The 25,000-nt window shown below is 52.9% G+C and overlaps 1 protein-coding gene across 1 annotated transcript in view; it reads right to left on the reverse strand.

The window, feature by feature from the left end:
- Positions 1-25,000, reverse strand: part of LOC113812120 (uncharacterized) — a gene marked incomplete in the record, with an annotated part of 315,713 nt that overhangs the window by 266,193 nt on the left and 24,520 nt on the right.

A 25,000-nucleotide genomic window follows, 5' to 3' on the forward strand; every position in this document is an offset into this window, starting at 1 on the left:
ACCTGTAAAGACAACTCGGTTGGCGTGCGTGTTCACCTGTAAAGACAACTCGGATGGCGTCCGTGTTCACCTGTAAAGACAACTCGGATGGCGTGCGTGTTCACCTGTAAAGACAACTCGGATGGCGTGCGTGTTCACCTGTAAAGACAACTCGGATGGCGTGCGTGTTCACCTGTAAAGACAACTCGGTTGGCGTGCGTGTTCACCTGTAAAGACAACTCGGATGGCGTCCGTGTTCACCTGTAAAGACAACTCGGATGGCGTGCGTGTTCACCTGTAAAGACAACTCGGATGGCGTGCGTGTTCACCTGTAAAGACAACTCGGTTGGCGTGCGTGTTCACCTGTAAAGACAACTCGGATGGCGTGCGTGTTCACCTGTAAAGACAACTCGGTTGGCGTGCGTGTTCACCTGTAAAGACAACTCGGTTGGCGTGCGTGTTCACCTGTAAAGACAACTCGGATGGCGTGCGTGTTCACCTGTAAGGACAACTCGGATGGCGTGCGTGTTCACCTGTAAAGACAACTCGGATGGCGTGCGTGTTCACCTGTAAAGACAACTCGCCACGCCATCCGAGTTGTCTTGACAGGTGAACACGCACGCCAACCGAGTTGTCTTTACAGGTGAACACGCACGCCAACCGAGTTGTCTTTACAGGTGAACACGCACGTCATCCGAGTTGTCTTTACAGGTGAACACGCACGCCATCTGAGTTGTCTTTACAGGTGAACACGCTCGCCATCCGAGTTGTCTTTACAGGTGAACACGCACGCCATCCGAGTTGTCTTTACAGGTGAACACGCACGCCAACCGAGTTGTCTTTACAGGTGAACACGGACGCCATCCGAGTTGTCTTTACAGGTGAACACGCACGCCATCCGAGTTGTCTTTACAGGTGAACACGCACGCCATCCGAGTTGTCTTTACAGGTGAACACGGACGCCATCTGAGTTGTCTTGACAGGTGAACACGCTCGCCATCCGAGTTGTCTTTACAGGTGAACACGCACGCCATCTGAGTTGTCTTTACAGGTGAACACGCACGCCAACCGAGTTGTCTTTACAGGTGAACACGCACGCCATCTGAGTTGTCTTTACAGGTGAACACGCACGCCATCTGAGTTGTCTTTACAGGTGAACACGCACGCCAACCGAGTTGTCTTTACAGGTGAACACGCTCGCCATCTGAGTTGTCTTTACAGGTGAACACGCACGCCAACCGAGTTGTCTTTACAGGTGAACACGCACGCCAACCGAGTTGTCTTTACAGGTGAACACGGACGCCATCCGAGTTGTCTTTACAGGTGAACACGCACGCCATCCGAGTTGTCTTTACAGGTGAACACGCACGCCATCTGAGTTGTCGTTACAGGTGAACACGCTCGCCATCCGAGTTGTCTTTACAGGTGAACACGCACGCCATCCGAGTTGTCTTTACAGGTGAACACGCACGCCAACCGAGTTGTCTTTACAGGTGAACACGCACGCCATCTGAGTTGTCTTGACAGGTGAACACGCACGCCAACCGAGTTGTCTTTACAGGTGAACACGCACGCCATCCGAGTTGTCTTTACAGGTGAACACGCACGCCAACCGAGTTGTCTTGACAGGTGAACACGCACGCCAACCGAGTTGTCTCTACAGGTGAACACGCACGCCGTCCGAGTTGTCTTTACAGGTGAACACGCACGCCAACCGAGTTGTCTTTACAGGTGAACACGCACGCCAACCGAGTTGTCTCTACAGGTGAACACGCACGCCGTCCGAGTTGTCTTTACAGGTGAACACGCACGCCGTCCGAGTTGTCTTTACAGGTGAACACGCACGCCATCCGAGTTGTCTTTACAGGTGAACACGCACGCCAACCGAGTTGTCTTTACAGGTGAACACGCACGCCATCCGAGTTGTCTTGACAGGTGAACACGCACGCCATCCGAGTTGTCTTTACAGGTGAACACGCACGCCATCCGAGTTGTCTTTACAGGTGAACACGCACGCCATCCGAGTTGTCTTTACAGGTGAACACGCACGCCATCCGAGTTGTCTTTACAGGTGAACACGCACGCCATCCGAGTTGTCTCTACAGGTGAACACGCACGCCATCCGAGTTGTCTTTACAGGTGAACACGCACGCCATCCGAGTTGTCTTTACAGGTGAACACGCACGCCAACCGAGTTGTCTTTACAGGTGAACACGCACGCCATCCGAGTTGTCTTGACAGGTGAACACGCACGCCATCCGAGTTGTCTTTACAGGTGAACACGCACGCCATCCGAGTTGTCTTTACAGGTGAACACGCACGCCATCCGAGTTGTCTTTACAGGTGAACACGCACGCCATCCGAGTTGTCTTTACAGGTGAACACGCACGCCATCCGAGTTGTCTTTACAGGTGAACACGCACGCCATCCGAGTTGTCTTTACAGGTGAACACGCACGCCATCCGAGTTGTCTTTACAGGTGAACACGCACGCCAATCGAGTTGTCTTTACAGGTGAACACGCACGCCATCCGAGTTGTCTTTACAGGTGAACACGCACGCCATCCGAGTTGTCTTGACAGGTGAACACGCACGCCAACCGAGTTGTCTTTACAGGTGAACACACACGCCAACCGAGTTGTCTTTACAGGTGAACACACACGCCAACCGAGTTGTCTTTACAGGTGAACACGCACGCCATCCGAGTTGTCTTTACAGGTGAACACGCACGCCAACCGAGTTGTCTTGACAGGTGAACACGCACGCCAACCGAGTTGTCTTGACAGGTGAACACGCACGCCAACCGAGTTGTCTTTACAGGTGAACACGCACGCCAACCGAGTTGTCTTGACAGGTGAACACGGACGCCATCCGAGTTGTCTTTACAGGTGAACACGCACGCCACCCGAGTTGTCTTTACAGGTGAACACGCACGCCATCCGAGTTGTCTTTACAGGTGAACACGCACGCCAACCGAGTTGTCTTTACAGGTGAACACGGACGCCATCTGAGTTGTCTTTACAGGTGAACACGGACGCCAACCGAGTTGTCTTTACAGGTGAACACGGACGCCATCCGAGTTGTCCTTACAGGTGAACACGGACGCCATCTGAGTTGTCTTTACAGGTGAACACGCACGCCAACCGAGTTGTCTTTACAGGTGAACACGGACGCCATCCGAGTTGTCCTTACAGGTGAACACGGACGCCATCCGAGTTGTCCTTACAGGTGAACACGGACGCCATCTGAGTTGTCTTTACAGGTGAACACGCACGCCAACCGAGTTGTCTTTACAGGTGAACACGCACGCCATCCGAGTTGTCCTTACAGGTGAACACGGACGCCATCTGAGTTGTCTTTACAGGTGAACACGCACGCCAACCGAGTTGTCGTTACAGGTGAAAACGCACGCCATCCAAGTTGTCTTTACAGGTGAACACGCACGCCATCCGAGTTGTCTTTACAGGTGAACACGCACGCCATCCGAGTTGTCTTTACAGGTGAACACGCACGCCATCCGAGTTGTCTTTACAGGTGAACACGCACGCCATCCGAGTTGTCTTTACAGGTGAACACGCACGCCATCCGAGTTGTCTCTACAGGTGAACACGGACGCCAATCGAGTTGTCTTTACAGGTGAACACGCACGCCATCCGAGTTGTCTTTACAGGTGAACACGCACGCCAGCCGAGTTGTCTTTACAGGTGAACACGCACGCCACCCGAGTTGTCTTTACAGGTGAACACGCGAGCCATCCGAGTTGTCTTTACAGGTGAACACGCTCGCCAACCGAGTTGTCTTTACAGGTGAACACGCACGCCAACCGAGTTGTCTTTACAGGTGAACACGCACGCCAACCGAGTTGTCTTTACAGGTGAACACGGACGCCATCCGAGTTGTCTTTACAGGTGAACACGCACGGCATCCGAGTTGTCTTTACAGGTGAACACGCACGGCATCCGAGTTGTCTTTACAGGTGAACACGCGAGCCATCCGAGTTGTCTTTACAGGTGAACACGCACGCCATCCGAGTTGTCTTTACAGGTGAACACGGACGCCAACCGAGTTGTCTTTACAGGTGAACACGCACGCCATCCGAGTTGTCTTTACAGGTGAACACGGACGCCATCCGAGTTGTCTCTACAGGTGAACACGCACGCCATCCGAGTTGTCTTTACAGGTGAACACGCACGGCATCCGAGTTGTCTTTACAGGTGAACACGCGAGCCATCCGAGTTGTCTCTACAGGTGAACACGCACGCCATCCGAGTTGTCTTTACAGGTGAACACGCACGCCAGCCGAGTTGTCTTTACAGGTGAACACGCACGGCATCCGAGTTGTCTTTACAGGTGAACACGCGAGCCATCCGAGTTGTCTTTACAGGTGAACACGCTCGCCAACCGAGTTGTCTTTACAGGTGAACACGCACGCCAACCGAGTTGTCTTTACAGGTGAACACGCACGCCAACCGAGTTGTCTTTACAGGTGAACACGCACGCCATCCGAGTTGTCTTTACAGGTGAACACGCACGCCATCCGAGTTGTCTTTACAGGTGAACACGCACGGCATCCGAGTTGTCTTTACAGGTGAACACGCACGCCAACCGAGTTGTCTTTACAGGTGAACACGCACGCCATCCGAGTTGTCTTTACAGGTGAACACGCACGCCATCAGAGTTGTCTTTACAGGTGAACACGCACGCCATCCGAGTTGTCTTTACAGGTGAACACGCACGGCATCCGAGTTGTCTTTACAGGTGAACACGCACGCCAACCGAGTTGTCTTTACAGGTGAACACGCACGCCATCCGAGTTGTCTTTACAGGTGAACACGCACGCCATCAGAGTTGTCTTTACAGGTGAACACGCACGCCATCCGAGTTGTCTTTACAGGTGAACACGCACGCCATCAGAGTTGTCTTTACAGGTGAACACGCACGCCAACCGAGTTGTCTTTACAGGTGAACACGCACGCCATCAGAGTTGTCTTTACAGGTGAACACGCACGCCAACCGAGTTGTCTTTACAGGTGAACACGCACGCCATCCGAGTTGTCTTTACAGGTGAACACGCACGCCATCCGAGTTGTCTTTACAGGTGAACACGCACGCCAGCCGAGTTGTCTTTACAGGTGAACACGCACGGCATCCGAGTTGTCTTTACAGGTGAACACGCGAGCCATCCGAGTTGTCTTTACAGGTGAACACGCTCGCCAACCGAGTTGTCTTTACAGGTGAACACGCACGCCATCCGAGTTGTCTTTACAGGTGAACACGCACGCCATCCGAGTTGTCTTTACAGGTGAACACGCTCGCCATCCGAGTTGTCTTTACAGGTGAACACGCACGCCAACCCGAGTTGTCTTGACAGGTGAACACGCACGCCAACCGAGTTGTCTTTACAGGTGAACACGCACGCCAACCGAGTTGTCTTTACAGGTGAACACGCACGCCACCCGAGTTGTCTTTACAGGTGAACACGCACGCCAACCGAGTTGTCTTTACAGGTGAACACGCACGCCAACCGAGTTGTCTTTACAGGTGAACACGCACGCCATCTGAGTTGTCTTGACAGGTGAACACGCACGCCACCCGAGTTGTCTTTACAGGTGAACACGCACGCCATCCGAGTTGTCTTTACAGGTGAACACGCACGCCAACCGAGTTGTCTTTACAGGTGAACACGCACGCCAACCGAGTTGTCTTTACAGGTGAACACGCACGCCAACCGAGTTGTCTTTACAGGTGAACACGCACGCCAACCGAGTTGTCTTTACAGGTGAACACGCACGCCAACCGAGTTGTCTTGACAGGTGAACACGCACGCCAACCGAGTTGTCTTTACAGGTGAACACGCACGTCATTCGAGTTGTCTTTACAGGTGAACACGCACGCCAACCGAGTTGTCTTTACAGGTGAACACGCACGCCAACCGAGTTGTCTTTACAGGTAAACACGCACGCCAACCGAGTTGTCTTTCCAGGTGAACACGCACGCCATCCGAGTTGTCTTGACAGGTGAACACGCACGCCATCCCAGTTGTCTTTACAGGTGAACACGCACGCCAACCGAGTTGTCTTGACAGGTGAACACGCACGCCAACCGAGTTGTCTTGACAGGTGAACACGCACGCCATCCGAGTTGTCTTGACAGGTGAACACGCACGCCATCCGAGTTGTCTTTACAGGTGAACACGCACGCCAACCGAGTTGTCTTGACAGGTGAACACGCACGCCAACCGAGTTGTCTTGACAGGTGAACACGCACGCCATCCGAGTTGTCTTGACAGGTGAACACGCACGCCAACCGAGTTGTCTTGACAGGTGAACACGCACGCCACCCGAGTTGTCTTGACAGGTGAACACGCACGCCACCCGAGTTGTCTTTACAGGTGAACACGCACGCCGTCCGAGTTGTCTTTACAGGTGAACACGCACGCCATCCGAGTTGTCTTGACAGGTGAACACGCACGCCATCCGAGTTGTCTTTACAGGTGAACACGCACGCCATCCGAGTTGTCTTTACAGGTGAACACGCACGCCATCCGAGTTGTCTTTACAGGTGAACACGCACGCCATCCGAGTTGACTTTACAGGTGAACACGCACGCCAACCGAGTTGTCTTTACAGGTGAACACGCTCGCCATCCGAGTTGTCTTTACAGGTGAACACGCACGTCATCCGAGTTGTCTTTACAGGTGAACACGCACGGCATCCGAGTTGTCTTTACAGGTGAACACGCACGCCATCCGAGTTGTCGATACAGGTGAACACGCACGCCATCCCAGTTGTCTTTACAGGTGAACACGCACGGCATCCGAGTTGTCTTTCCAGGTGAACACGCACGCCAACCGAGTTGTCTTTACAGGTGAACACGCACGCCATCCGAGTTGTCTTTACAGGTGAACACGCACGCCATCCGAGTTGTCTTTACAGATGAACACGCATGCCATCTGTGTTGTCTTTACAGGTGAACACGCACGCCATCTGAGTTGTCTTTACAGGTGAACATGCACGCCAACCGAGTTGTCTTTACAGGTGAACACGCACGGCATCCGAGTTGTCTTTCCAGGTGAACACGCACGCCAACCGAGTTGTCTTTACAGGTGAACACGCACGCCATCCGAGTTGTCTTTACAGGTGAACACGCATGCCATCTGTGTTGTCTTTACAGGTGAACACGCACGCCAACCGAGTTGTCTTTACAGGTGAACACGCACGCCATCCGAGTTGTCTTTACAGGTGAACACGCACGGCATCCGAGTTGTCTTTACAGGTGAACACGCACGCCATCCGAGTTGTCTTTACAGGTGAACACGCACGCCATCCGAGTTGTCTTTACAGGTGAACACGCACGTCATCCGAGTTGTCTTTACAGGTGAACACGCATGCCATCTGTGTTGTCTTTACAGGTGAACACGCACGCCATCCGAGTTGTCTTTACAGGTGAACACGCACGTCATCCGAGTTGTCTTTACAGGTGAACACGCATGCCATCTGTGTTGTCTTTACAGGTGAACACGCACGTCATCCGAGTTGTCTTTACAGGTGAACACGCACGCCATCCGAGTTGTCTTGACAGGTGAACACGCACGCCATCCGAGTTGTCTTTACAGGTGAACACGCACGCCATCCGAGTTGTCTTTACAGGTGAACACGCACGCCATCCTAGTTGTCTTTACAGGTGAACACGCACGCCAACCGAGTTGTCTTTACAGGTGAACACGCACACCATCCGAGTTGTCTTTACAGGTGAACACGCACGCCATCCGAGTTGTCGTTACAGGTGAACACGCACGCCAACCGAGTTGTCTTTACAGGTGAACACGCACGTCATCCGAGTTGTCTTTACAGGTGAACACGCACGCCAACCGAGTTGTCTTTACAGGTGAACACGGACGCCATCCGAGTTGTCTTTACAGGTGAACACGGACGCCATCCGAGTTGTCTTTACAGGTGAACACGCACGCCATCCGAGTTGTCTTTACAGGTGAACACGCACGCCATCCGAGTTGTCTTTACAGGTGAACACGCAGGCCAACCGAGTTGTCTTTACAGGTGAACACGCACGCCAACCGAGTTGTCTTTACAGGTGAACACGCACGCCATCCGAGTTGTCTTTACAGGTGAACACGCACGCCATCCGAGTTGTCTTTACAGGTGAACACGCACGCCAACCGAGTTGTCTTTACAGGTGAACACGCACGCCATCCGAGTTGTCTTTACAGGTGAACACGCACGCCATCCGAGTTGTCTTTACAGGTGAACACGCACGCCAACCGAGTTGTCTTTACAGGTGAACACGCACGCCAACCGAGTTGTCTTTACAGGTGAACACGCACGCCAACCGAGTTGTCTTTACAGGTGAACACGCACGCCATCCGAGTTGTCTTTACAGGTGAACACGCACGCCATCCGAGTTGTCTTTACAGGTGAACACGCACGCCAACCGAGTTGTCTTTACAGGTGAACACGCACGCCAACCGAGTTGTCTTTACAGGTGAACACGCACGCCATCCGAGTTGTCTTTACAGGTGAACACGCACGCCACCCGAGTTGTCTTTACAGGTGAACACGGACGCCAACCGAGTTGTCTTTACAGGTGAACACGCACGCCATCCGAGTTGTCTTTACAGGTGAACACGGACGCCATCCGAGTTGTCTTTACAGGTGAACACGCACGCCATCCGAGTTGTCTTTACAGGTGAACACGCACGCCATCCGAGTTGTCTTTACAGGTGAACACGCACGCCATCCGAGTTGTCTTGACAGGTGAACACGCACGCCATCCGAGTTGTCTTTACAGGTGAACACGCACGCCAACCGAGTTGTCTTTACAGGTGAACACGCACGCCATCCGAGTTGTCTTTACAGGTGAACACGCACGCCACCCGAGTTGTCTTTACAGGTGAACACGCACGGCATCCGAGTTGTCTTTACAGGTGAACACGCATGCCATCCGAGTTGTCTTTACAGGTGAACACGCACGCCGTCCGAGTTGTCTTTACAGGTGAACACGCACGCCGTCCGAGTTGTCTTTACAGGTGAACACGCACGCCAACCGAGTTGTCTTTACAGGTGAACACGCACGTCATCCGAGTTGTCTCTACAGGTGAACACGCATGCCACCCGAGTTGTCTTTACAGGTGAACACGCACGCCAACCGAGTTGTCTTTACAGGTGAACACGCACGCCATCCGAGTTGTCTTTACAGGTGAACACGCACGCCAACCGAGTTGTCTTGACAGGTGAACACGCACGCCAACCGAGTTGTCTTTACAGGTGAACACGCACGCCAACCGAGTTGTCTTTACAGGTGAACACGCACGCCAACCGAGTTGTCTTTACAGGTGAACACGCACGCCATCCGAGTTGTCTTTACAGGTGAACACGCACGCCAACCGAGTTGTCTTTACAGGTGAACACGCACGCCATCCGAGTTGTCTTGACAGGTGAACACGGACGCCAACCGAGTTGTCTTTACAGGTGAACACGCACGCCATCCGAGTTGTCTTTACCGGTGAACACGCACGCCAACCGAGTTGTCTTGACAGGTGAACACGCACGCCAACCGAGTTGTCTTTACAGGTGAACACGCACGCCATCCGAGTTGTCTTTACAGGTGAACACGCACGCCATCCGAGTTGTCTTGACAGGTGAACACGCACGCCATCCGAGTTGTCTTTACAGGTGAACACGCACGCCATCCGAGTTGTCTTGACAGGTGAACACGCACGCCACCCGAGTTGTCTTTACAGGTGAACACGGACGCCAACCGAGTTGTCTTTACAGGTGAACACGCACGCCAACCGAGTTGTCTTTACAGGTGAACACGCACGCCATCCGAGTTGTCTTTACAGGTGAACACGCACGCCATCCGAGTTGTCTTGACAGGTGAACACGCACGCCACCCGAGTTGTCTTTACAGGTGAACACGCACGCCAACCGAGTTGTCTTTACAGGTGAACACGGACGCCAATCGAGTTGTCTTGACAGGTGAACACGCACGCCATCCGAGTTGTCTTGACAGGTGAACACGCACGCCATCCGAGTTGTCTTGACAGGTGAACACGCACGCCAACCGAGTTGTCTTTACAGGTGAACACGCACGCCATCCGAGTTGTCTTTACAGGTGAACACGCACGCCATCCGAGTTGTCGTTACAGGTGAACACGGACGCCATCCGAGTTGTCTTGACAGGTGAACACGCACGCCATCCGAGTTGTCTTTACAGGTGAACACGCACGCCAACCGAGTTGTCGTTACAGGTGAACACGCACGCCATCCGAGTTGTCTCTACAGGTGAACACGCACGCCATCCGAGTTGTCTTTACAGGTGAACACGCACGCCATCCGAGTTGTCTTTACAGGTGAACACGCACGCCATCCGAGTTGTCGTTACAGGTGAACACGCACGCCATCCGAGTTGTCTCTACAGGTGAACACGGACGCCATCCGAGTTGTCTTTACAGGTGAACACGCACGCCATCCGAGTTGTCTTGACAGGTGAACACGCACGCCATCCGAGTTGTCTTGACAGGTGAACACGCACGCCATCCGAGTTGTCTTTACAGGTGAACACGCACGCCAACTGAGTTGTCTTTACAGGTGAACACGCACGCCATCCGAGTTGTCTCTACAGGTGAACACGCACGCCATCCGAGTTGTCGTTACAGGTGAACACGCACGCCATCCGAGTTGTCTCTACAGGTGAACACGCACGCCATCCGAGTTGTCTTTACAGGTGAACACGGACGCCATCCGAGTTGTCTTTACAGGTGAACACGCACGCCATCCGAGTTGTCTTGACAGGTGAACACGCACGCCATCCGAGTTGTCTTTACAGGTGAACACGCACGCCAACTGAGTTGTCTTTACAGGTGAACACGCACGCCATCCGAGTTGTCTCTACAGGTGAACACGCACGCCATCCGAGTTGTCGTTACAGGTGAACACGCACGCCATCCGAGTTGTCTCTACAGGTGAACACGCACGCCATCCGAGTTGTCTTTACAGGTGAACACGCACGCCAACTGAGTTGTCTTTACAGGTGAACACGCACGCCAACCGAGTTGTCTTTACAGGTGAACACGGACGCCATCCGAGTTGTCTTTACAGGTGAACACGCACGCCATCCGAGTTGTCTTTACAGGTGAACACGATCGCCATCCGAGTTGTCGTTACAGGTGAACACGCACGCCATCCGAGTTGTCTCTACAGGTGAACACGCACGCCATCCGAGTTGTCTCTACAGGTGAACACGCACGCCAACTGAGTTGTCTTTACAGGTGAACACGCACGCCAACCGAGTTGTCTTTACAGGTGAACACGGACGCCATCCGAGTTGTCTTTACAGGTGAACACGCACGCCAACCGAGTTGTCTTTACAGGTGAACACGGACGCCATCCAAGTTGTCTTTATAGGTGAACACGCACGCCATCCGAGTTGTCTTGACAGGTGAACACGCACGCCAACCGAGTTGTCTTTACAGGTGAACACGCACGCCATCCGAGTTGTCTTTACAGGTGAACACGGACGCCATCCGAGTTGTCTTTACAGGTGAACACGCACGCCAACCGAGTTGTCGTTACAGGTGAACACGCAAGCCATCCGAGTTGTCTTTACAGGTGAACACGCACGCCATCCGAGTTGTCTTTACAGGTGAACACGCACGCCAACCGAGTTGTCTTTACAGGTGAACACGCACGCCAACCGAGTTGTCTTTACAGGTGAACACGCACGCCAACCGAGTTGTCTTTACAGGTGAACACGCACGCCAACCGAGTTGTCTTTACAGGTGAACACGCACGCCATCCGAGTTGTCTTTACAGGTGAACACGCACGCCAACCGAGTTGTCTTTACAGGTGAACACGCACGCCAACCGAGTTGTCGTTACAGGTGAACACGCACGCCATCCGAGTTGTCTTTACAGGTGAACACGCACGCCATCCGAGTTGTCTTTACAGGTGAACACGCACGCAAACCGAGTTGTCTTTACAGGTGAACACGCACGCCAACCGAGTTGTCTTTACAGGTGAACACGCACGCCAACCGAGTTGTCTTTACAGGTGAACACGCACGCCATCCGAGTTGTCTTTACAGGTGAACACGCACGCCAACCGAGTTGTCTTTACAGGTGAACACGCACGCCATCCGAGTTGTCTTTACAGGTGAACACGCACGCCAACCGAGTTGTCTTTACAGGTGAACACGCACGGCATCCGAGTTGTCTTTACAGGTGAACACGCACGCCATCCGAGTTGTCTTTACAGGTGAACACGCACGCCAACCGAGTTGTCTTTACAGGTGAACACGCACGCCAACCGAGTTGTCTTTACAGGTGAACACGCACGCCAACCGAGTTGTCTTTACAGGTGAACACGCACGCCAACCGAGTTGTCTTTACAGGTGAACACGCACGCCAACCGAGTTGTCTTTACAGGTGAACACGCACGCCAACCGAGTTGTCTTTACAGGTGAACACGCACGCCAACCGAGTTGTCTTTACAGGTGAACACGCATGCCATCCGAGTTGTCTTTACAGGTGAACACGCACGCCAACCGAGTTGTCTTTACAGGTGAACACGGACGCCAACCGAGTTGTCTTGACAGGTGAACACGCATGCCATCCGAGTTGTCTTTACAGGTGAACACGCACGCCATCCCAGTTGTCTTTACAGGTGAACACGGACGCCATCCCAGTTGTCTTTACAGGTGAACACGCACGCCATCCGAGTTGTCTTTACAGGTGAACACGCACGCCAACCGAGTTGTCTTTACAGGTGAACACGCACGCCATCCCAGTTGTCTTGACAGGTGAACACGCACGCCAACCGAGTTGTCTTTACAGGTGAACACGCACGCCATCCGAGTTGTCTTTACAGGTGAACACGGACGCCATCCCAGTTGTCTTTACAGGTGAACACGCACGCCAACCGAGTTGTCTTTACAGGTGAACACGCATGCCATCTGTGTTGTCTTTACAGGTGAACACGCACGCCATCCCAGTTGTCTTTACAGGTGAACACGCACGCCAACCGAGTTGTCTTTACAGGTGAACACGCATGCCATCTGTGTTGTCTTTACAGGTGAACACGCACGCCACCCGAGTTGTCTTTACAGGTGAACACGCTCGCCATCCGAGTTGTCTTTACAGGTGAACACGCACGCCAACCGAGTTGTCTTTACAGGTGAACACGCTCGCCATCCGAGTTGTCTTTACAGGTGAACACGCACGCCAACCGAGTTGTCTTTATAGGTGAACATGCACGCCATCCGAGTTGTCTTTACAGGTGAACACGCACGCCAACCGAGTTGTCTTTACAGGTGAACACGCACGCCAACCGAGTTGTCTTTACAGGTGAACACGCACGCCAACCGAGTTGTCTTTACAGGTGAACACGCTCGCCATCCGAGTTGTCTTTACAGGTGAACACGCATGCCATCTGTGTTGTCTTTACAGGTGAACACGCACGCCACCCGAGTTGTCTTTACAGGTGAACACGCACGCCATCCGAGTTGTCTTTACAGGTGAACACGGACGCCATCCGAGTTGTCTTTACAGGTGAACACGCACGCCAACCGAGTTGTCTTTACAGGTGAACACGCACGCCAACCGAGTTGTCTTTACAGGTGAACACGCACGCCAACCGAGTTGTCTTTACAGGTGAACACGCACGCCAACCGAGTTGTCTTTACAGGTGAACACGCTCGCCATCCGAGTTGTCTTTACAGGTGAACACGCATGCCATCTGTGTTGTCTTTACAGGTGAACACGCACGCCACCCGAGTTGTCTTTACAGGTGAACACGCACGCCATCCGAGTTGTCTTTACAGGTGAACACGCACGCCACCCGAGTTGTCTTGACAGGTGAACACGGACGCCATCCGAGTTGTCTCTACAGGTGAACACGCACGCCAACTGAGTTGTCTTTACAGGTGAACACGCACGCCATCCGAGTTGTCTTTACAGGTGAACACGCACGCCAACCGAGTTGTCTTTACAGGTGAACACGCACGCCATCCGAGTTGTCTTTACAGGTGAACACGCACGCCATCCCAGTTGTCTTTACAGGTGAACACGCACGCCAACCGAGTTGTCTTGACAGGTGAACACGCTCGCCATCCGAGTTGTCTTTACAGGTGAACACGCACGCCATCCGAGTTGTCTTGACAGGTGAACACGCACGCCATCCGAGTTGTCTTGACAGGTGAACACGCACGCCAACCGAGTTGTCTTGACAGGTGAACACGCTCGCCATCCGAGTTGTCTTTACAGGTGAACACGGACGCCAACCGAGTTGTCTTTACAGGTGAACACGCACCCAACCGAGTTGTCTTTACAGGTGAACACGCACGCCATCCGAGTTGTCTTGACAGGTGAACACGGACGCCATCCGAGTTGTCTTTACAGGTGAACACGCACGCCATCCGAGTTGTCTTTACAGGTGAACACGCACGCCAACCGATTTGTCTCTACAGGTGAACACGCACGCCAACCGAGTTGTCTTTACAGGTGAACACGCACGCCAACCGAGTTGTCTTTACAGGTGAACACGCACGCCATCCGAGTTGTCTTTACAGGTGAACACTCACGCCAACCGAGTTGTCTTGACAGGTGAACACGCACGCCAACCGAGTTGTCTTTACAGGTGAACACGGACGCCATCCGAGTTGTCTTTACAGGTGAACACGGACGCCAACCGAGTTGTCTTTACAGGTGAACACGCACGCCAACCGAGTTGTCTTGACAGGTGAACACGCACGCCATCCGAGTTGTCTCTACAGGTGAACACGCACGCCAACCGAGTTGTCTTGACAGGTGAACACGCACGCCATCCGAGTTGTCTCTACAGGTGAACACGCACGCCAACCGAGTTGTCTTTACAGGTGAACACGCACGCCAACCGAGTTGTCTTTACAGGTGAACACGCACGCCATCCGAGTTGTCTTTACAGGTGAACACGCACGCCAACCGAGTTGTCTTGACAGGTGAACACGCACGCCAACCGAGTTGTCTTTACAGGTGAACACGGACGCCATCCGAGTTGTCTTTACAGGTGAACACGGACGCCAACCGAGTTGTCTTTACAGGTGAACACGCACGCCAACCGAGTTGTCTTGACAGGTGAACACGCACGCCATCCGAGTTGTCTCTACAGGTGAACACGCACGCCAACCGAGTTGTCTTTACAGGTGAACACGCACGCCATCCGAGTTGTCTTTACAGGTGAACACGCACGCCAACCGAGTTGTCTTTACAGGTGAACACGGACGCCATCTGAGTTGTCTTGACAGGTGAACACGGACGCCATCCGAGTTGTCTTGACAGGTGAACACGCACGCCAACCGAGTTGTCTTTACAGGTGAACACGCACGCCAACCGAGTTGTCGTTACAGGTGAACACGGACGCCATCTGAGTTGTCTTGACAGGTGAACACGGACGCCATCCGAGTTGTCTTGACAGGTGAACACGCACGCCAACCGAGTTGTCTTGACAGGTGAACACGCACGCCAACCGAGTTGTCTTTACAGGTGAACACGCACGCCATCCGAGTTGTCTTTACAGGTGAACACGGACGCCAACCGAGTTGTCTTTACAGGTGAACACGCACGCCAACCGAGTTGTCTTGACAGGTGAACACGCACGCCATCCGAGTTGTCTCTACAGGTGAACACGCACGCCAACCGAGTTGTCTTGACAGGTGAACACGCACGCCATCCGAGTTGTCTCTACAGGTGAACACGCACGCCAACCGAGTTGTCTTGACAGGTGAACACGGACGCCATCTGAGTTGTCTTGACAGGTGAACACGGACGCCATCCGAGTTGTCTTGACAGGTGAACACGCACGCCAACCGAGTTGTCTTTACAGGTGAACACGCACGCCAACCGAGTTGTCTTGACAGGTGAACACGGACGCCATCTGAGTTGTCTTGACAGGTGAACACGGACGCCATCCGAGTTGTCTTGACAGGTGAACACGCACGCCAACCGAGTTGTCTTGACAGGTGAACACGCACGCCAACCGAGTTGTCTTTACAGGTGAACACGCACGCCATCCGAGTTGTCTTTACAGGTGAACACGCACGCCATCCGAGTTGTCTTGACAGGTGAACACGGACGCCATCCGAGTTGTCTTGACAGGTGAACACGCACGCCAACCGAGTTGTCTTGACAGGTGAACACGCACGCCATCCGAGTTGTCTTTACAGGTGAACACGCACGCCACCCGAGTTGTCTTGACAGGTGAACACGCACGCCATCCGAGTTGTCTTTACAGGTGAACACGCACGCCATCCGAGTTGTCTCTACAGGTGAACACGCACGCCAAACGAGTTGTCTTTACAGTTGAACACGCACGCCATCCGAGTTGTCTTGACAGGTGAACACGCACGCCAACCGAGTTGTCTTTACAGGTGAACACGCACGCCAACCGAGTTGTCTTTACAGGTGAACACGCACGCCAACCGAGTTGTCTTTACAGGTGAACACGCACGCCAACCGAGTTGTCTTTACAGGTGAACACGCACGGCATCCGAGTTGTCTTTACAGGTGAACACGCACGCCAACCGAGTTGTCTTTACAGGTGAACACGCACGCCAACCGAGTTGTCTTTGCAGGTGAACACGCACGCCAACCGAGTTGTCTTTACAGGTGAACACGCACGCCATCCGAGTTGTCTCTACAGGTGAACACGCACGCCAACCGAGTTGTCTCTACAGGTGAACACGGACGCCATCCAAGTTGTCTTTATAGGTGAACACGCACGCCATCCGAGTTGTCTTGACAGGTGAACACGCACGCCAACCGAGTTGTCTTGACAGGTGAACACGCTCGCCATCCGAGTTGTCTTTACAGGTGAACACGGACGCCATCCGAGTTGTCTTTACAGGTGAACACGCACGCCAACCGAGTTGTCTTTACAGGTGAACACGGACGCCATCTGAGTTGTCTTGACAGGTGAACACGGACGCCATCCGAGTTGTCTTGACAGGTGAACACGCACGCCAACCGAGTTGTCTTTACAGGTGAACACGCACGCCAACCGAGTTGTCTTTACAGGTGAACACGCACGCCATCCGAGTTGTCTTGACAGGTGAACACGCACGCCAACCGAGTTGTCTTGACAGGTGAACACGCACGCCAACCGAGTTGTCTTTACAGGTGAACACGCACGCCATCCGAGTTGTCTTGACAGATGAACACGCACGCCAACCGAGTTGTCTTTACAGGTGAACACGCACACCAACCGAGTTGTCTTTACAGGTGAACACGATCGCCATCCGAGTTGTCTTTACAGGTGAACACGGACGCCAACCGAGTTGTCTTGACAGGTGAACACGCACGCCATCCGAGTTGTCTTTCCAGGTGAACACGCACGCCAACCGAGTTGTCTTTACAGGTGAACACGCACGCCATCCGAGTTGTCGTTACAGGTGAACACGCACGGCATCCGAGTTGTCTTGCCAGGTGAACACGCACGCCATCCGAGTTGTCTTTACAGGTGAACACGCACGCCATCCGAGTTGTCTTTACAGGTGAACACGCACGGCATCCGAGTTGTCTTGCCAGGTGAACACGCACGCCATCCGAGTTGTCTTGCCAGGTGAACACGGACGTCATCCGAGTTGTCTTTACAGGTGAACACGCACGCCATCCGAGTTGTCTTTACAGGTGAACACCCACGCCAACCGAGTTGTCTTTACAGGTGAACACGCACGGCATCCGAGTTGTCTTGCCAGGTGAACACGCACGCCATCCGAGTTGTCTTGCCAGGTGAACACGGACGTCATCCGAGTTGTCTTTACAGGTGAACACGCACACCAACCGAATTGTCTTTACAGGTGAACACGCACGCCAACCGAGTTGTCTTTACAGGTGAACACGCACGCCAACCGAGTTGTCTTTACAGGTGAACACGCACGCCAACCGAGTTGTCGTTACAGGTGAACACGCACGCCAACCGAGTTGTCTTTACAGGTGAACACGCACGGCATCCGAGTTGTCTTGACAGGTGAACACGCACGCCATCCGAGTTGTCTTTACAGGTGAACACGGACGGCATCCGAGTTGTCTTTACAGGTGAACACGCACGCCATCCGAGTTGTCTTTACAGGTGAACACGCACGCCAACCGAGTTGTCTTTACAGGTGAACACGCACGCCATCCGAGTTGTCTTTACAGGTGAACACCCACGCCAACCGAGTTGTCTTTACAGGTGAACACGCACGCCAACCGAGTTGTCGTTACAGGTGAACACCCACGCCAACCGAGTTGTCTTTACAGGTGAACACGCACGCCAACCGAGTTGTCTTGACAGGTGAACACGCACGCCAACCGAGTTGTCTTTACAGGTGAACACGCACGGCATCCGAGTTGTCTTGACAGGTGAACACGCACGCCATCCGAGTTGTCTTTACAGGTGAACACGGACGTCATCCGAGTTGTCTTTACAGGTGAACACGCACGCCATCCGAGTTGTTTTTACAGGTGAACACGCACGCCAACCGAGTTGTCTTTACAGGTGAACACGCACGCCATCCGAGTTGTCTTTACAGGTGAACACGCACGCCATCCGAGTTGTCTTTCCAGGTGAACACGCACGCCAACCGAGTTGTCTTTACAGGTGAACACGCACGCCATCCGAGTTGTCTTTACAGGTGAACACGCACGCCATCCGAGTTGTCTTTACAGGTGAACACGCGAGCCATCCGAGTTGTCTTTACAGGTGAACACGCACGCCATCCGAGTTGTCTTTACAGGTGAACACGCACGCCATCCGAGTTGTCTTTACAGGTGAACACGCACGCCATCCGAGTTGTCTTTCCAGGTGAACACGCACGCCAACCGAGTTGTCTTTACAGGTGAACACGCACGCCATCCGAGTTGTCTTTACAGGTGAACACGCACGCCATCCGAGTTGTCTTTACAGGTGAACACGCACGCCAACCGAGTTGTCTTTACAGGTGAACACGCACGCCAACCGAGTTGTCTTTACAGGTGAACACGCACGCCAACCGAGTTGTCTTTACAGGTGAACACGCACGCCAACCGAGTTGTCTTTACAGGTGAACACGCACGCCATCCGAGTTGTCTTTACAGGTGAACACGCACGCCAACCGAGTTGTCTTTACAGGTGAACACGCACGCCATCCGAGTTGTCTTTACAGGTGAACACGCACGCCAACCGAGTTGTCTTTACAGGTGAACACGCACGCCAACCGAGTTGTCTTTACAGGTGAACACGCACGCCATCCGAGTTGTCTTTACAGGTGAACACGCACGCCATCCGAGTTGTCTTTACAGGTGAACACGCACGCCATCCGAGTTGTCTTGACAGGTGAACACGCACGCCATCCGAGTTGTCTTTACAGGTGAACACGCACGCCAACCGAGTTGTCTTTACAGGTGAACACGCACGCCATCCGAGTTGTCTTGACAGGTGAACACGCACGCCAACCGAGTTGTCTTTACAGGTGAACACGCACGCCAACCGAGTTGTCTTTACAGGTGAACACGCACGCCATCCGAGTTGTCTTTACAGGTGAACACGCACGCCATCCGAGTTGTCTTTACAGGTGAACACGCACGCCATCCGAGTTGTCTTGACAGGTGAACACGCACGCCATCCGAGTTGTCTTTACAGGTGAACACGCACGCCAACCGAAGTTGTCTTTACAGGTGAACACGCACGCCAACCGAGTTGTCTTGACAGGTGAACACGCACGCCATCCGAGTTGTCTTTACAGGTGAACACGCACGCCAACCGAGTTGTCTTGACAGGTGAACACACACGGCATCCGAGTTGTCTTTAAAGGTGAACACGCACGCCATCCGAGTTGTCTTTACAGGTGAACACGTACGCCATCCGAGTTGTCTTGACAGGTGAACACGGACGCCATCCGAGTTGTCTTTACAGGTGAACACGGACGCCATCCGAGTTGTCTTTCCAGGTGAACACGCACGCCAACCGAGTTGTCTTTACAGGTGAACACGGACGCCATCCGAGTTGTCTTGACAGGTGAACACGGACGCCATCCGAGTTGTCTTTCCAGGTGAACACGCACGCCATCCGAGTTGTCTTTCCAGGTGAACACGCACGCCAACCGAGTTGTCTTGACAGGTGAACACGCACGCCATCCGAGTTGTCTTTACAGGTGAACACGCACGCCATCCGAGTTGTCTTTCCAGGTGAACACGCACGCCATCCGAGTTGTCTTTCCAGGTGAACACGCACGCCAACCGAGTTGTCTTTACAGGTGAACACGCACGCCACCCGAGTTGTCTTTACAGGTGAACACGGACGGCATCCGAGTTGTCTTTACAGGTGAACACGCACGCCATCCGAGTTGTCTCTACAAGTGAACACGCACGCCAACCGAGTTGTCTTGACAGGTGAACACACACGGCATCCGAGTTGTCTTTACAGGTGAACACGCACGCCATCCGAGTTGTCTTTACAGGTGAACCCGGACGCCATCCGAGTTGTCTTGACAGGTGAACACGGACGCCATCCGAGTTGTCTTTACAGGTGAACACGCACGCCATCCGAGTTGTCTTTCCAGTTGAACACGCACGCCAACCGAGTTGTCTTTACAGGTGAACACGGACGCCATCTGTGTTGTCTTGACAGGTGAACACGCACGCCATCCGAGTTGTCTTTCCAGGTGAACACGCACGCCATCCGAGTTGTCTTTCCAGGTGAACACGCACGGCATCCGAGTTGTCTTTACAGGTGAACACGCACGCCAACCGAGTTGTCTTTACAGGTGAACACGCACGCCAACCGAGTTGTCTTTACAGGTGAACACGCACGCCAACCGAGTTGTCTCTACAGGTGAACACGCACGCCAACCGAGTTGTCTTTACAGGTGAACACGCACGCCAACCGAGTTGTCTTTACAGGTAAACACTTATGCCATCCGAGTTGTCTTGACAGGTGAACACGCACGCCAACCGAGTTGTCTTTACAGGTGAACACGCACGCCAACCGAGTTGTCTTTACAGGTGAACACGCACGGCATCCGAGTTGTCTTTACAGGTGAACACGCACGCCAACCGAGTTGTCTTGACAGGTGAACACGGACGCCAACCGAGTTGTCTTTACAGGTGAACACGCACGTCATCCGAGTTGTCTTTACAGGTGAACACGCACGCCAACCGAGTTGTCTTGACAGGTGAACACGCACGCCATCCGAGTTGTCTTTACAGGTGAACACGGACGCCATCCGAGTTGTCTTTACAGGTGAACACGGACGCCATCCGAGTTGTCTTTACAGGTGAACACGCACGCCATCCCAGTTGTCTTTACAGGTGAACACGGACGCCAACCGAGTTGTCGTTACAGGTGAACACGCACGCCATCCGAGTTGTCTTTACAGGTGAACACGCACGCCAACCGAGTTGTCTTTCCAGGTGAACACGCACGCCATCTGAGTTGTCTTTACAGGTGAACACGCACGCCAACCGAGTTGTCTTTACAGGTGAACACGCACGCCAACCGAGTTGTCTTTACAGGTGAACACGCACGCCAACCGAGTTGTCTTTACAGGTGAACACGCACGCCAACCGAGTTGTCTTTACAGGTGAACACGCATGTCATCCGAGTTGTCTTTACAGGTGAACACGCACGCCATCCCAGTTGTCTTTACAGGTGAACACGCACACCATCCGAGTTGTCTTGACAGGTGAACACGCAAGCCATCCGAGTTGTCTTGACAGGTGAACACGCACGCCAACCGAGTTGTCTTTACAGGTGAACACGCACGCCATCCCAGTTGTCTTTACAGGTGAACACGCACGCCAACCGAGTTGTCTTTACAGGTGAACACGCACGCCATCCGAGTTGTCTTTACAGGTGAACACGCACGCCACCCGAGTTGTCTTTACAGGTGAACACGCACGCCAACCGAGTTGTCTTTACAGGTGAACACGCACGCCACCCGAGTTGTCTTTACAGGTGAACACGCACGCCAACCGAGTTGTCTTTACAGGTGAACACGCACGCCAACCGAGTTGTCTTTACAGGTGAACACGCATGCCAACCGAGTTGTCTTTACAGGTGAACACGCACGCCAACCGAGTTGTCTTGACAGGTGAACACGCACGCCAACCGAGTTGTCTTTACAGGTGAACACGCACGCCAACCGAGTTGTCTTTACAGGTGAACACGCACGCCAACCGAGTTGTCTTTACAGGTGAACACGATCGCCAACCGAGTTGTCTTTACAGGTGAACACGCACGCCAACCGAGTTGTCTTTACAGGTGAACACGCACGCCAACCGAGTTGTCTTGACAGGTGAACACGCACGCCAACCGAGTTGTCTTGACAGGTGAACACGCACGCCAACCGAGTTGTCTTGACAGGTGAACACGCACGCCAACCGAGTTGTCTTGACAGGTGAACACGCACGCCAACCGAGTTGTCTTGACAGGTGAACACGCACGCCAACCGAGTTGTCTTTACAGGTGAACACGCACGCCAATCGAGTTGTCTTGACAGGTGAACACGCACGCCATCCGAGTTGTCTTTACAGGTGAACACGCACGGCATCCGAGTTGTCTTTACAGGTGAACGCGCACGCCAACCGAGTTGTCTTTACAGGTGAACACGCACGCCAACCGAGTTGTCTTGACAGGTGAACACGCACGCCATCCGAGTTGTCTTTACAGGTGAACACGCACGGCATCCGAGTTGTCTTTACAGGTGAACACGCACGCCATCCGAGTTGTCTTTACAGGTGAACGCGCACGCCAACCGAGTTGTCTTTACAGGTGAACACGCACGCCAACCGAGTTGTCTTGACAGGTGAACACGCACGCCATCCGAGTTGTCTTTACAGGTGAACACGCACGGCATCCGAGTTGTCTTTACAGGTGAACACGCACGCCAACCGAGTTGTCTTTACAGGTGAACACGCACGCCAACCGAGTTGTCTTTACAGGTGAACACGCACGCCAACCGAGTTGTCTCTACAGGTGAACACGCACGCCAACCGAGTTGTCTTGACAGGTGAACACGCACGCCAACCGAGTTGTCTTTACAGGTGAACACGCACGCCATCCGAGTTGTCTCTACAGGTGAACACGCACGCCAACCGAGTTGTCTTGACAGGTGAACACGCACGCCAACCGAGTTGTCTCTACAGGTGAACACGCACGCCAACCGAGTTGTCTTGACAGGTGAACACGCACGCCAACCGAGTTGTCTTTACAGGTGAACACGCACGCCATCCGAGTTGTCTTTACAGGTGAACACGCACGGCATCCGAGTTGTCTTGACAGGTGAACACGCACGCCAACCGAGTTGTCTTTACAGGTGAACACGGACGCCATCCCAGTTGTCTTTACAGGTGAACACGCACGCCAACCGAGTTGTCTTTACAGGTGAACACGGACGCCATCCCAGTTGTCTTGACAGGTGAACACGCACGCCAACCGAGTTGTCTTTACAGGTGAACACGCACGCCATCCGAGTTGTCTTGACAGGTGAACACGCACGCCAGCCGAGTTGTCTTTACAGGTGAACACGCACGGCATCCGAGTTGTCTTGACAGGTGAACACGCACGCCAACCGAGTTGTCTTTACAGGTGAACACGCACGCCATCCGAGTTGTCTTGACAGGTGAACACGCACGCCAACCGAGTTGTCTTTACAGGTGAACACGCACGCCAACCGAGTTGTCTTTCCAGGTGAACACGCACGCCATCCGAGTTGTCTTTACAGGTGAACACGGACGCCAACCGAGTTGTCTTGACAGGTGAACACGCACGCCAACCGAGTTGTCTTTACAGGTGAACACGCACGCCAACCGAGTTGTCTTTACAGGTGAACACGGACGCCAACCGAGTTGTCTTGACAGGTGAACACGCACGCCATCCGAGTTGTCTTTACAGGTGAACACGCACGCCAACCGAGTTGTCTTTACAGGTGAACACGCACGCCAACCGAGTTGTCTTTACAGGTGAACACGCACGCCAACCGAGTTGTCTTTACAGGTGAACACGCACGCCAACCGAGTTGTCTTTACAGGTGAACACGCACGCCAACCGAGTTGTCTTTACAGGTGAACACGCACGCCAACCGAGTTGTCTTGACAGGTGAACACGCACGCCATCCGAGTTGTCTCTACAGGTGAACACGGACGCCATCCGAGTTGTCTTTACAGGTGAACACGCACGCCAACCAACACCCGTGGACGATCATCCCGTAGTACCAACTCTACGCCTGTACTGACACTTCCTCCTAAGAACTTGAGATGTTTCCCGGTGACTTAAGAAACTTTCATGGGAACTTGAGAAGTTTTCAGTGACTTCCGAGGCAGCCGAGACAGCAAGGTTCCCGCTGTCCAAGGAAAGTGCGTTACAAGGGAGTGGTCGTGTGAGGGGAGGGCAAGATAGGAAGAAAGGGGGGAAAGAAAGAAGGTAGGGCAAAAAAAAAAAAAAAAAAAAAAAAAAAAAAATCAAGAAAGGAGAAATATAAAAATGTAGTGTAGGGAAAAGGGGAAGGAAATGGGAAAAAAATGAAAGGAGGGTAAAAAAAGAAAGAATGAAAAAATGAAGAATGGGCAAAAGAGGAAGAAAGGAGGGGAAAAAATGAAGATTTAGCAAAATAGGAAGAGTGGGTAAAAAAGGGAAAAAATAAGGGTGGATGAAAATCAAGAAAGGGGAAAGAATAGGAATATTAGGCAACAATAAGAAGAAAAGTAGTGAAAAAAGGAAGAAAGGAGGGGGAAAAGGAAGAGCGAGTAATAAAAAAGAAGAAAAAAGGAAGGTCGGGCAACGGAAGAAAATAGAGAAAAAAAAAGGAAGAAAGATGGGAAAAGAGTAAAGGGTGAATAGAAATAAGGAAAAAAAGGGAAGGAAAAAAGAAAATAAGGATAAAATTTATTCACAGATTGTAGAGATCTTGCAAAATAACAAAAATAAAAGGCTTATGAAAGGTTATTCACAAACAAAATTTTTTTTGTGTGCTCTGTTTATAACGTCAGAACGAGGACATAGCTGACATCGTGGAA

The sequence above is a fragment of the Penaeus vannamei genome, chromosome 37, assembly GCF_042767895.1.
Source record: "Penaeus vannamei isolate JL-2024 chromosome 37, ASM4276789v1, whole genome shotgun sequence".
Classification (NCBI taxonomy): Eukaryota; Metazoa; Arthropoda; class Malacostraca; order Decapoda; family Penaeidae; genus Penaeus; species Penaeus vannamei.